General features: G+C 35.5%; 1 protein-coding gene and 1 non-coding gene across 16 annotated transcripts in view; both read left to right on the top strand.

The window, feature by feature from the left end:
- The window catches only part of Robo2 (roundabout guidance receptor 2), a 1164975-nt gene that overhangs the window by 987594 nt on the left and 163183 nt on the right, over nucleotides 1-14198 (top strand). The gene's annotated exons all lie outside the window — the stretch shown is intronic.
- On the top strand, nucleotides 11455-11588 carry LOC116086691. Its single transcript, XR_004117062.1, has one exon. It is a non-coding gene; the product is annotated as a small nucleolar RNA SNORA70 (small nucleolar RNA).

Here is a 14198-nt window from a genome sequence, read left to right as displayed (position 1 = left end):
AGTGAATGTATGCAATTTGCACTAACTAACATTAACAATACCCATGTCTTCCTGTTAAATTCTTTTAAGGTTCTAAACATGACGTAATCTATATAAACCCAAGAACATCAGTTGCTGTATTCTAAAAGGAGTCTTTATCAACCCAGAGGCGCTTTCTCTCTCTTTAATTATTTTGCCTTTTCCTTCTTCTAAATTATCCTTCCATATCTCCATTATCTCTGCTTTTTTCCAAGTTATTACAATATCATAATCTTTTCCTTTTAACTCATCAGATCATATACACTTGCATTCCTACCTTCAGAATATTGAAAACAAGAAAAATTCTCACAGGGTCCTCTATACTTGGGCTCAGGGATGCATCCTAAGCTGCTATTATAATTACTGCTTAAAGTTTGATGTATGTAGTATTTATTAAATGAAAAAAGGCAAACATAATTGAAGCATCTCATGCTTTGAAATTTAAATATTGTACTGCATTAGCCACTGTGGCATATTTAAATTCCTTCTCACTCTATCCTTACCCACGTTTTCCTTTAAGAGTTACTCTTTCCCCTTTCCTATTCTGCCCCAATTTTTGAAAAAAAAAAAAAAACTCACTGAGTTAAGCTTTAAGAAAGAAACAACTTTGATTAGTCAAAAACGATACTAAACAATCCTGTAATTTGAATCATTCACAAAATATCACTTCCTTTGTTGCAGTTAGAATAGTAAACCACTTTGCTCTATATGAGAACTGAGTATGCACTGGATAACAGATTTTATTATTCTTTCAAAATCATTATTTTATGGAAATATAGCCCCCTCTCCTAATTGATATCATTAAATTTTGATGGGTTAATCATAGTTAATGTTTCAACTGTGTATCATGACAATAGATAACATGTCTTTGGGTAAAACAAACAATCATGTTATTTCTTAGAGTATCCTTTTTTAGCAATAGAAGGAAGAATAAATCACATACCATGTAGACATTCCTGCAGTTCACTATTCCCATTTGAAAAATGACAAAATAACATGTACCTTTAGAGGTGGTTGGTGTGGGAGAATTGATGTGAGTATGGATGCGGTTGGGTATGTGTGTGCTATGGTATGTGTTTGGAGGTCAGAAGACAAGTTGTTCAAGGCATCTCCTTCCTCCTTTATATGAGCTCTGTGGATGAAACGCCCCATCTATCCCTGGAAATAACTCATATGCTTCTGCCTACAAAGCAAGCATTTTCCTGATGCTTTCTCCTCAACCCATCAAAACCCATCTTCAAAAAAATAAAAGCAAATACCTCAGTTGAATATTTAATATTATTTCCAGAAATAAAATTGAAGGACAACAGACACACCACACACACATTCACAGCAGTTTTCTTTTTGGCTTGGCCTCTGAATTGGTACTTTAGTCCAGAACCTCTGCCATCTCCTCAGATAGCATAATCTAATTTTGTGTCTCCCATTATTCATTGTTACGAACATTTCAGAAACACATCTGTAGCTTAGAGGTTGAAGATACATAATGTAAGCATAGTTATGTACATACATATCAGATGTAATATTACCACTTAGACAATTTTATGACCAAAAAGACTTATGGATAACTTACTTTATCTTCCCGTGTATCTATGATGATTTACCACATTACCTGTTAAAACTGCACAAAGCTTGAGAAGAACTATTCTGAACCAAAAATATTATACATATCCTAGCAAAAACTATCTCCTGTCATCTATCACATAATGAATATTTACTAAGCACCTTCTTCATCACTGTGTTTTACTTTAGTGTCTCCTCATATAATGGGATGACATAGTAATTGCAGATGCATGGTCTAACATTCTTTTATTTGATTATAATCTAAATTGCTTACCATCCACACAAATTAATTGCACTTGTATTCAGCATTCATCAACTGTTTTTTCCTGTTTTTTTATTTCTATTAAAGGATATATTAGAAAGAATTACAGACAACTTATTCTTATACTATTTATGACTGTGAATAGAATTTTAAGTAATTATATATGTCCTACTACCAAGGAATCATTATAGTGAAGTATGTAAACTTTAGTTGTTATTCAAGATTAATTCTGAAATTTACTAGTACTTTCCATTACTTTTGCAAATTAATAAATGTTTTCATTTTAGTTATTTAATTAGTATGTCCCACTGGATATCTAGATCTTAGAAAACAGAGCCATTGTTGTATTTGCCATTATTTCCTGGGGTCCTTTGAAGTGCATGACATGGAGTGATTCTTTAACAATCGTTTTGATTAATTTTGAGCAATTATTTGCTCAAATCAAAGATTAAAACCACACTGACCTTTATATAACATGAGCTTTCATGAAGAAAATTGTAGTCACTAGAAGGTGGATTAGAAATGTCTTAAGTATCTCACAAATGCATTCTGTTCTTTTGCACTGTTTATCCAATCAGCTCATTTGATCTGTATCCTCCCTTCTCTTCAGTTCTTAGAACTAGATTCACTCCCCTCATAAAAATAAAACAAGAAGCAGAGGAGGAGATGATGGTAGTGGTGGAGGAGAAGGAAGAGGAGGAAGAGGAATGTAAAACATCTTAATTGGGTCTTTCAAATAATGTAATTACAGAATATTGTCCCTTCATGATATAAATACCCACTGCTACATTACTTTTGTGTTTTTAACCTTGTCCATCACAATGATGTGTGTGTCCACTTGTACTCTGTTGCTTACCAATATAAACATAATTGTCTTTAAGAAAGAGGTAAGCATTTAATTTGGGGTTTTGCATTTGTATTTTACTGGCTTTGGCCTTGCTAAATGTAGCTGTCTCTGGCCAGCACCATCACTTTCCATATTTGTCCATTGTCATCATATGGGTCATGATCCTAGGTTAAACCACAAACATCCTTACAATTAGCCTCTGATTTCAAGCCAGAAGACAAGGACCTTTTTGTTTACTTATTGCAATATATATTGAAGCAGGAAACTGTAAATATTTAATTTCCATTTTCTCTATGATATTGTTCCAAACATGCTATTGCTTTGTCTCTATAGAGAAGTATTTTAATCTATAGTATATCTGACTTGTAGCGTTTCACAGCTTCGAAATATAACAGGCATTTCCTTTCAACGTTTCTTCACACTGAAATTTATTGAGTATGAATAATTTAAAAACATGAGGATTTTCATTGCAGTTAATTTCATTTAATTTGGGTTTTATATTTCCCATTTGTAATTATTTATATTACTTTTTAAATTTTACATTTTGCCAATCATTTACAGTAGTTGTTGATCTATTGCTGATATGCAGGAGAGGGATATAGTTCATCAAACTTTGGGCCAATTACCTTCTCCTGATAAGATGCACATTCCTAAACCCTGGCTCCATACGTAATAAAGTCTGCCATCACCTGATTGAGTAAAAGTGACTTAAAACTAGGAGGTAGCAAGAGTATATGGATGAGTAATTCACTGTTGCTGATATAAAGTAGATATTTTTATTCATTGCCTACTTTGAAAGATAAAGTAATCTAAGAAGGCCATGAAGTAGAACCAGAATGTACTGGTTACAGGAGAAGCAGCCAATCTACCTGCTGTTACAGTGAGTGGAATCACTACTGTAATTAGCAAAGCTTATACACTTGATTAATGACAGAGCCTTTTCTCAGTTCGTAGAAAAGCAGACACTGGATTATTAAAGCAACTGTGAAAAATTGTTGGGAACAGCTATAATTGCCATAGAAAATTTTTGTTTTGCAAATACACCAGAAATATGAACAGGGAAAGATGTGTAGAAATAATTAAAAAAAAAAAAAAAAAAAAAAAAAAAAAAAAAAAAAAAAAAAAAAAACCTCCCATCAGTAAAATATTCTGGCCATAGTTGACATTGTTAAAAACAAATGGTTGTGCCTGCAATTAAAATAAATGTTTCTAAAAAAGAAACAGTAGAAATGGTAGTTGATATACTTGAATTATTCATTTAATAGATATCATTGTAAATTAAGAAGGATGGTGCACACTCTAATCTTAGCCAGAAGAGATCATGGTTTTGAGGCCTACTTGAGGTTCATAGTGAAAAGAAAAAGGAGGACGTGGGGGAGGAGGAGGAAGAGGAGGATGAGGAGGAGGAAGAGGAAGAGGAGGAGGAAGAAGAGGAGAGGTAGGAAAAGGAGGAAGAGGAAAAGATGGTAAAGGAAGGAGAAGGGAAGGAAACAGGGAGGGGAAGGGATAGAAGGGAAGAAGGAGGGGGAGGACAAGTAGAATGAAGAAAAAAACTTTGACTTAAACAAATAAAAAATAAGTAGCAAATACCATCAATAAGAGCATGTATGTCCATATACACCCACATATATGACTATATTTGCCACTTTTCTTGCTTCTCTTTTTAAGATTCCTTAAGCTTCATTAAACAGCAAAGCTTCTTTAATGAACTACTCATGAATGAGTCTTCAATATGAAAGAAAATTTGTATTTTTTTTCCTTGTATGAAGTAAAAGCAAACATGGGCAATGGGGCTATGTCTTTTTGTGGTGGAGAGCTAAAGAAATGATTCAAATAAGATTTTCACTCTTACCCTGAATTCTGGGCACCTGACTTCAGTATCCACGAATAAAACATATCATAACATTAACACATACTGTATATAATACTTCAGGCACTATTAAATAGGATGTGACTGGGTGTACACTATTACAGTATAATCCTGTTGGAAGTGCTATCAGTGAATTTTTTCAAAGTTTGGGACAGAAGGCAAAATAAATGAAAAAAATGGAGACCCAAAACTAAAACTGAGCAAGATATGCAGCCTAGAGACCTGCTGCATGATCATTTGTATTTCTCTAGTGGGTGTGTGGACAGTCTTGGGACTGACCAACAAGCATCCAAAACCACCAACCAAAGAGTACACATGGTGGGACTCATGGCTCCAGCTACATACATAGCACAGGATGGCTTAGTCTGTCATCAGTAGGAGGAGAGGCCCTTGGTCCTGTGAAGGTTCTAAGCCCCAGTGCAGGGGAATGCCAGGGCCAGGAAGCAGGAGAGGATGGGTTGGTGAGCAGGGGGAGTGGGGAGGGTACAGGGGTTATCTTCAGACTGGAAACCAGGAAAACAGCTATCATTTGAAATGTAAATAAATTTTTAAAAAGATTAAAAAAACAAAACAAAACAAAAACAAAATTATGTCTAGGATGTTTCCACAAAAGCAAGAAAAGATACATGATTTGCTGAAAGTTGTGTGCAGAAATCTCATTCTGTTCTGATTCAATGTTGTGTTTTAATGGGCCAAAGTGAGAAATTCAGCGACAAATGCAAAAAAAGGGAGAAAACAAGCCAACCTCATCTTAGTGATCAAGGCAGCACCCCAAGTAGAAGACCTTAAGCACAGGATGTAGAGCTCTTCCGAAGCGTGGTGGAAGGAATTTAGCTGGAATGACTGGGCTGGTTTTAATTCTGCCAGACCTTCTTCCTATTGAACCATAAGAGAGCTCATCCGGAAGGAGTGTTCTCCCTAAGGAATAAACATAGATTGTTCAGATAAGATTCTGCAAGTGGGTGTCTTTTCTTGTCTCATCACCAGACGAAACTCTCCCTTACTATCCGAATGTGGTGACAGAAGGCATGCTGGGAAACTCTGTATTTGAGCATCGAACTCCACACTTCCACATTACACAATGCTCGGTGTCACGAGTTTTAACAGATGTTTGTTGCTTTGCAGATAACTTGGCACTTGCTCCCACCATGAGTAGAGATCACATCTCCCTCTACCCTGAGTAGAGTCCAGCACCCCCCAACTGTCTGTACCTGTGCCATCTGCATGCGCTATTAGCTCTGCTTGAGTAGCCCTTGATAACACTCTCCAGGAAGTCAATTAAAGATGACATAGAGTGGGCTGAACTGCCTTTAAAAAACATATATATATATATATATATATATATATATATATATATATATATATATATATATATATCAGGCATTTGGTGAAGAAATAACAAAACAGTGAGAAATAGGTTATTTATGGTTCTCCAGGAACCCATATTTATATTTACTTTTTCTTCCCAGTTTTTGTTGTTGTTATTTCTGTTCTTTCTATGGTTTTCTAAGATTTTAAACACTTTTTTCAGATTGTCATGACTAGTGTTATATAACACTTGGATCAGGTATATAGGTAAACATTGAGAGCTATGAAATGTTTCTTCAGTAATTTAAACTACAAGGAAGAAAAAAAAAACATGCTGTAAGATTGGAAACAATGAGATGTTGTATTAAGAAAGAAAAGAATTAAAAATGATTTGGAGGTTTACAGCAACCAAAAGAAGACGTTGTTTTAAGTATGGAACTTAGTGTAAACCACAGTTGTGTGGGCTAGAGGATCATGCATTAAACCACAGCAGGGCTCATAGCAACAAAAGGGAACAGGTCATGCTGATCACTAACACGGCTTCTGTTCTTTCTTCCTAATGAAAATACGTACTATATACAGAAGCAAACTCGTATTAGAAATGGGTTCAAATATGAAAATATTTCATCATGCATTTTGAATTAAAAAGAGACTTAGCCTGTTCAAATCACCATTTCACAATAGGGTGAAATAAATGATTATAATGGAGACTGTAGTTACCAAGTTAGATTATCTTTAGTATACTTTGATTATTCAGTTACAGATTCATAAAATATATTCATTTCACCTAATTGTCCATCATAATATTTTTAAAGTGTTTTCTAGAATAAAAATTATGTATTTTAAATCTTGGCTCCTAGTCACTCATATTAACAAAATAAAATTAGGATTCTTGAAATTTATGTCTTTTCACTCATAAAGTTTTTATCTTACAGAACTATTATTGTATTTCCCTAACATTTTAGGTGGGGAAATATGGCCATGTAATAGGCATGTGTCTATTTCATCCACTGTAAAATTGAAGTATTTTTAAAAGCAAGTTTAGTACATGGTCTTTAAAGGTTTTTTAAATATAATAAAGAGAAATATTTAAATTTCAAGGACAATATAAACAATATGTTGCTCAAACAAAGGCATTTCTCATGTGTTGAGGGAGTAAAACTTGTAACTACAGGGCAAGTTTATTTTATGGATGCATAATAAGTAACTCTATCACTTTTTTAAACTCCATCACTTTTATCAACACAAACTGAAATTTGTTATTCATTTTTTTTCAGTAAAAACATTTTTGTGTGTCTGTTACATGCTAAGAATCACATTCTCAAGTTTGGGAATTTAACAGTAAAAAATTTGAAATTTCTTTCTGCATATCTGTAGTTAACCTCTATTTTACTTAAGGAAGCTAGGTAGTAGGTCAAAATTCCAAACCAAAGTAATTGTATGGAAGAAGTTATATGCAGCAGAGGGAAGACCACCAGATGTGATACTTGCTCCTTTTTTAGATTCTGGAGCTTAGAAAAGGTCATCAGAGGTGAAAGTAACCTGAGACTTGAGATTTTAGTGACAGGAAGTGGAGAATAAAGATTGATGGGGCAAATTATTTTCTAGGCTGACAGAAGACAATAAAAACAAGATCCAAAAAGTCACTTGTCTTGCTAGAAGAGCTTCACACACAGGAGAGAGAATGGAGGAAGAAAGAAGCAGGAGAGATAGTTCCTATACACATCTCAAAATAACCCTCGGGTAGCACAGATTCTCATTTTCATTCCAATGTCCTGAGGAATGCTTTGCAAATTTTTACAAAGGATAACTAGACATGTTTACTAATTTCTGCTGTGTGAAGAACAAAATATAGGAAGATCAAGACTCAAGAATTTTAAGTCAACTGCCATATAGCAGATGCAGTGGTGTCTCACACCAGATAAAAAGAACAGAGGCAAAGAGAGGAATCTGGATGCAGGACACCATTAGAGAGAGGTTCTTACTAATGTACCATCTGATATAGGTGTGTGTACCAATATGAAAGAAAAGTATTTTGTATTAATCACTTTTACTAGTTGAAAAATGAAATATGAAACCCTGCAGTCAAAAATAATAGATTGTTAAAGAATTAAAATGAGCCGGGCGGTGGTGGTGCACGCCTTTAATCCCAGTTCCAGGACAGCCAGGGCTACACAGAGAAAAAAAAAAAAAAGAATTAAAATGAAATAAAGTTGCTTAATATTGAAGACTATTGAACATATACCATGAAATCTCTATTGTGAAAATGTATTATGTTAGAAAACAAATTATAATAAGTCACTATATATTCCTTACATAATACTATGGTAATGAAGCTGTCTCTTTTTATGGGTTTAAATGAATTTTAACAAACACTTTCATGAGATGACTTTTTCACAAACTCAAAGACTCGAAGACAAAATTCAATAAAGAGGAAGACTCACCCAGTATACATTTTACTGTTTAAGATAAACTATAAAGCATTGATGGACCTGACATCAACTATCATCATCCTATAAAATAACTATACTAAGACATATAATAATATCAAACTTAATCTGTATACATATGCATCATTTTACCTCTTTTTTTATATTTGCTTTGGAGACATGATCTCATGTTGCCTAGAACTTCCTAGATAGCCAAAGCTGGTCATGCATTTCTCACCATCCTGGCTCCACCCCCAGGGTGCTGGGATTGCAGTAATGCAGCACCATCCCTAGTACTTTACAAACTCCCTTTAAGTTAAAAAAAATCAAATATTTGCTTTCTATTTGAAACTATGTAAAATAAAATGTATGTGAATATAAAAGGGAAACAGTATTTTTCCATGATCTTTTGTAAGGTCTGTTACACGTATTCTAGAGAAAACTTCCGTTAATAAACTTTACTATGGTGATAAGCTTTTATACTTTGAAGAGGTCTCTTATATTCTCATTTACATGATTTAAGTGTATTCACAGATCCCAGTATATAAACAGGGGAGAAGAAAAACATTTTTATAAATAAACATCCTATTTAAGAAAGTGTCTGTTGATAGTATACATCTGTGATTTTTCAAGTCTTTCTCAAGTTTACCAGGTGGAACCCTTTCACTGTGGGTTGTTTACTAGATCTTCCTTTGTGACACCAGGAAACAAGTCTCTGCATTGGAATCCCACTATCTCAATACCCTGCATTTTTCTGTTGTCTACTAATAGAGGCCTTCTGCTGATGTTACATGAAATGAACTTTTGATATTGCATTCTGCCTTAAAAAGATCATAATAAATAAAATGCATCCTGACCAGGCTTCTGGGTAGGTTTTCCACTGTCTTAAAGCTGTTTTATTGACTCCTATTATGAATGGTCCAACTCTTCTGTAAAGTTACATTTTGTCCCACCAAGTAACATTTGGAAGAAGTTTGTCACAGCTCTGCGACTTAAAGCCAACTGGGAGAGATGATTTTAAAGCATTCTTAGTCAATACATTTTTCCATTTAAATGTTGTATTTCTACAACATCAAACACATATATTTATAATTAATAAATATATTTACAAGATTTAGCAGTTATAAAAGGAAGGCAAAGCAGATGTGGTTCATCATTTGCTCTCATTCTTTGTTTCCCAATATTTTTATTTCTCCAATGGAATGTGTTATTACTACTTTCTTCAGTGTCTTCTTTTTTATGTACATGCAAGCACATTCCATTTTGTTTATTTTCTTCTTGCCCATTATTAACACAGATTCACATCCCATATTGAGACTTGCTCTTCTAAGAGTAATGTCTGAAAGCATGTCTCTTCTTTGTATTTTTTCTCAGATAATTCAAACTTTTTCTGGCTGCACTTTCTGAGTTATAGATAAAAAAAATTTAAACATCTTAAACATGGTAAAAAAATATCTCTCTTTAAAATATTTCAAACTCACAAAGTGTTCTAAAAATTGCTCTCAATTGAATGTGCAATTAGTAGTTATCAAATAACAAAAAAGAATAATTGAATAATAAGGTATTTCTTTTACCTAACATTAATAGCTACAGCCAGAATTGTTTGAAAGTAAAATAATAAATATAAAACCTATTGGGTCTCAGTTAACCACGGTTAAGTTAAATACTACCTGATATATTAAATAACCTGCTTGTAACCTCTAGGGAAAAGATAATACTTTTGGTTTACATAACAACTGAAATTCTGTTCCTTTAGTGCCTTACAATGTAGACAGTCATCTGAATGTCTTTGACTTAAAATTATATTATATACGTGAATGCAAGGTCTCATAAAAGTGATTAGCAGTAGTTATCATCTTCTATTAGTAACTGCATGCTTTTTTGTAGAAAAATCAAACCAGCAGTGTAAACCCTGACAGACCTCAGCACCTCTGTCCTGTAGACACGTCTACCACTCCATCTTTGATCTGCTAGTCCTAAAGCCCAGTGTATAATCACTAAGGATCTGCTTCTGCCTTTAGAAATTATCTAGTGTCACGGGTAAATGATATCATTATTCAACCCATAGGTCATGATGAAGATGTTCTATTTCACAAGAAATGAATACTTTTCCCTTCAGCTAGTTGAGATTAGAAAGCAAATGAGATTTTAGCATTTTTAGAGAGCGATTAAAGGGAGAGCAGGAGAAAGGTTAATGTTTGGTACAGAAATATGTCCAACATTGTAAGTTATGCTCACTGGTCAATTGTAATAATGCACATGGTATTATGAGTTACCTTAAATGAAAATAATGGACATTTGGTAGACCTCTCGGTAAGTCTTCATCAGGTTTGATAATGGTCTAGAACAGTGGTTCTCAACTTTCCCAATGTTGTGACTGTTTAAATTTGTTCCTCAATTTGTAGTAATCCTCAACCATAAAATTATTTCCATTGCTAGCTACATCATAATTGTAATTCTGCTACAGTTATGAATTGTAATGTAAACAGTGTTTTCCCACGGTCTTAGTCAACCCCTAAAAAATGGTCATTGGGAACCCAAAAGAGTCTCACCGGTTGGGAACCAATGTTCTAGATGAACAAACTATAAGTACTTTGTAAGTCAAGGTAGATATCCCTTCATAGAAAGGTACTCCTAGGGAAGAAGTCAACAGCTCTGTTTCTTTTCTGTCTCATTTTGGTAAGTGGAGATGTAGTAAGTCCTAGGGCTGCATTTACCAAGGGAGTTAAGGGTAAGATATTACAAGTAAGCAAAGTAGGCAAACGTGCTCACTTCCTTATTACTGAGGTCATAACCTGTGATTACTCATCTGTTCCCTCATGCATATCCAAAGAGGAGAGGGCTTTTAAGAGAGTATTTATTTATGTGTTATCATCATCATTATCATCATCATCATCATCATCATCACCATCATCATCATCATCATCATCATCATCATCATCATCATCATCATCATTGCCCTTGTTGTATGCTTATGGTCTGTACATAGGCATACATGCAAGCATGTGCAAGTGTAGGTCAGAGAGCAACTTTGTGGAGTTGGTTCTTTTCTTCCACCTTTGGATAAGTCAAGTCACTTTACTCATGATCCGTATCTCAATCCCTGTCTTCCAGAGAACCACCTTTTTTGATTCAAAATGCATGTGGATGGGAGGTTTTGCAGCTACTTAAGCTGACTAAGTCCCTTTCCTCACAGAGGCTTAGAGAGCGAAGGCCTCAAATAGTGGCCTCCAAGGGAGCGAATACAGCCTGTTGCCTAGACAGGTTGCCTGAGATAACTTATAGACAATTTTCTGGAAGTTATTCACATCTGTTATCCCAGTGCTGTCTTCAATCTAGGCTCCAGACAGGCATGCATGGTACTTTTGGGAAGCCCAAGGGCAAAGGGCCAGAGCATCACGTCTGTCCACACTGAGCTGCAAAATAGGGGACATGTGATTGAGCACTGCTTAGAACTGCCAGGTAATTCACAGTTTAAAAAAGAGGGCTCACACCACGCCAAGTCGAATGCAGGTGAATTTGAAAATGTGGTAGTTGAGAAGTGGTACATCCCTGATGGCCTGGATGGCCTGGAGGTGAGTAGAAACCCATTTGTGGTCCCCTGAGCAAGCTGTGCCTAAACTCTGGAGGGCTACCATTGTGTTGTAGTATGCCTCACCAAATTGTGTTCAGTAATAAGTCTCACATTCAGAAAAAAAAATAGGAACAGCTTTTTAATTAAACACCATTTATTTATTTATTTTTAAATACTTAATTACTTTTGTAAAAACACATGGCACTTTCATTGGGGCACTGACTATGCCTTATGCTTTTAGAAGACAAATATTTATGTCTAGTATCAGTTTGCTCTTCAAATAAAGGGGGAGGCTTTGAGGGAGGGGAGACATACCATCAATAAAGCGAGAAATTCTGCTTTTCCTAGGTAAACAAAAGTTGTCAAGCACTTTGTGTTTCAGTCACTCCGGCGACGTAATATCAGTTTTCTGAAATAATTAAAGTATGGTCTTGTAGACATCGACATTCATAAAAGTGCTGAGCTGTGCTCAATGCTTTCTCTTCTTCTGGTTAGCTGTCAAAACATGGTGATGTTTGGGGGGTTTCCTGTAGATGAGGAACGAGACTGCTGCATGTTAACAGTGGCATTCAGAAATCATTGGGTTGTGTGTGTGTGTGGGTGGGGTGGGGGGCCCACAAGTCTTTGGTATACAGTGGAGCTTTTTTCTTATCGGCTGATTTGAAAGTAAACAGGGAACATTCTGAGTTAGGGAACACATCCAGCTCCTTGTCATGTAGCCATCAAATTGTACATTTCCTGAAGAGTCTGAGACGTCAGATTGCATCTGTCTCAGCAACATTCGTGAGAGCAGAAAGTCATGTTATTTTGCAATGTGGACATATGCAAATCCCAGTATGGAAATGCTCACATTCAGGATCTGCTGACATGTGGCCCTTGGTTACTTAGCTATCACAAATTCAAACCTAATCCAATGCAGACTGATGTAGTCCCCGGTTTTGTTTGTTTGTTCGTTTTGCTTTGTTTGTGTGTGTGTGTGTGTGTGTGTGTGTGTGTGTGCGTGTGTGTGTGTCTAATAAAGACAAATTCACCAGTCTGCTCCCAAATTTTACAGGTTTTAGGATAATGGTGTTCCTCACGTCTTCTCATTAGCAGTCTTTGAGACAATGATGATAAAGAACCTTGTTAAAACTCATGAAACAAATATTTTCAGTCAGGAAAAACTTTCTCATCAAAGTCAAGCGAGGCATTATAATATATGTCTCTCAAAATCTGTTACGTCACAGGTTCAGGTGAAAAGGTAAGTTACAGCAGTTTAGAGAAACTAGGTTTCTTGACAAGGAAGGTTAACCTTGACCTCATCTCTTCAACCCTCATTTCATCAGCAGGGGTGGAGTCACACTGAGACCCTGCCAATCTGTAATGAATAACACATAAATTCCAGGACACCCTTGCACCGTCGGGTGCCCTAATGTGTAATAATGCTTAGAGTGTTGAGTTTATAACTCATGGCATCTGGCAGTTAGTTGGCATTGTAATTCATGGAGATCATGCACATCACAATGCACTATGGGAGAAAAATATCAGAGCAAAGATGCCTCATTGCTGGGGACAGGGTAGAATGACAGGAAGACACACCTGAGACCATGTACCTCTGTGAACTGAGCTGCGCTGGCATGCTGTAAACGCTAATGCCTTCAGTTCGGACTAACAAGGTGGGAGGAGAGGTATGACCTCTTTGGATCATGAATAAAACAGCGTAATAATATTTACTTGACAGGATTCTGCTGTTCAGTTTATTCAGATGGACAGATACAGCGAAAGGGGAAAAAAGAATCCTGAACTTTGAACTTAAACATGTTGCTTATGTACCCTTGAAACTTAAATTTAGACTTAAATATCTCTATTGTCTCTCTTTCTTCTCCTTTTCTTCTCTTTTTCTCTCACCATGGCGACTCCCCTCGACTAACTCCTTGAGACCAGTGAGCTAGTCAGAGAGCAACTTCCCAATAAACTGGTCTTAATATATATATATTATATATACATTGAATTATATTTTTATAAATATACATAAGTGACAATTGATTCCCTCAAAATTTTTGCTTGATGTGGTCACAGGGTAAATGAAAGGTACAGAGTGGTAGAGAGAAATGCAAAAGTGATGGGCAAAGCAAAGAGCCACCAACCAGCTGCGAGCAACCTTCCTGGCATCCACCATGGTCTCTGCTTTGGCAGAAGATTTGAGATGTCATGAAATAGAAACTAGGCTGAAAACTCATATCAGACAGATGGCCACTTGTAATTACCCCATCAATGTAAATTCCATTAAAAATAAACCCTAGCGTGTTTACTTCCCTGTTTATTTATTTATTCCCAAACCCACATCT

Source organism: Mastomys coucha, unplaced genomic scaffold (assembly GCF_008632895.1).
Source record: "Mastomys coucha isolate ucsf_1 unplaced genomic scaffold, UCSF_Mcou_1 pScaffold12, whole genome shotgun sequence".
NCBI classification, from domain to species: domain Eukaryota; kingdom Metazoa; phylum Chordata; class Mammalia; order Rodentia; family Muridae; genus Mastomys; species Mastomys coucha.
The sequence above is the reverse complement of the archived record's forward strand: the minus strand, read 5'-3'. Positions and strand labels throughout refer to the sequence as shown.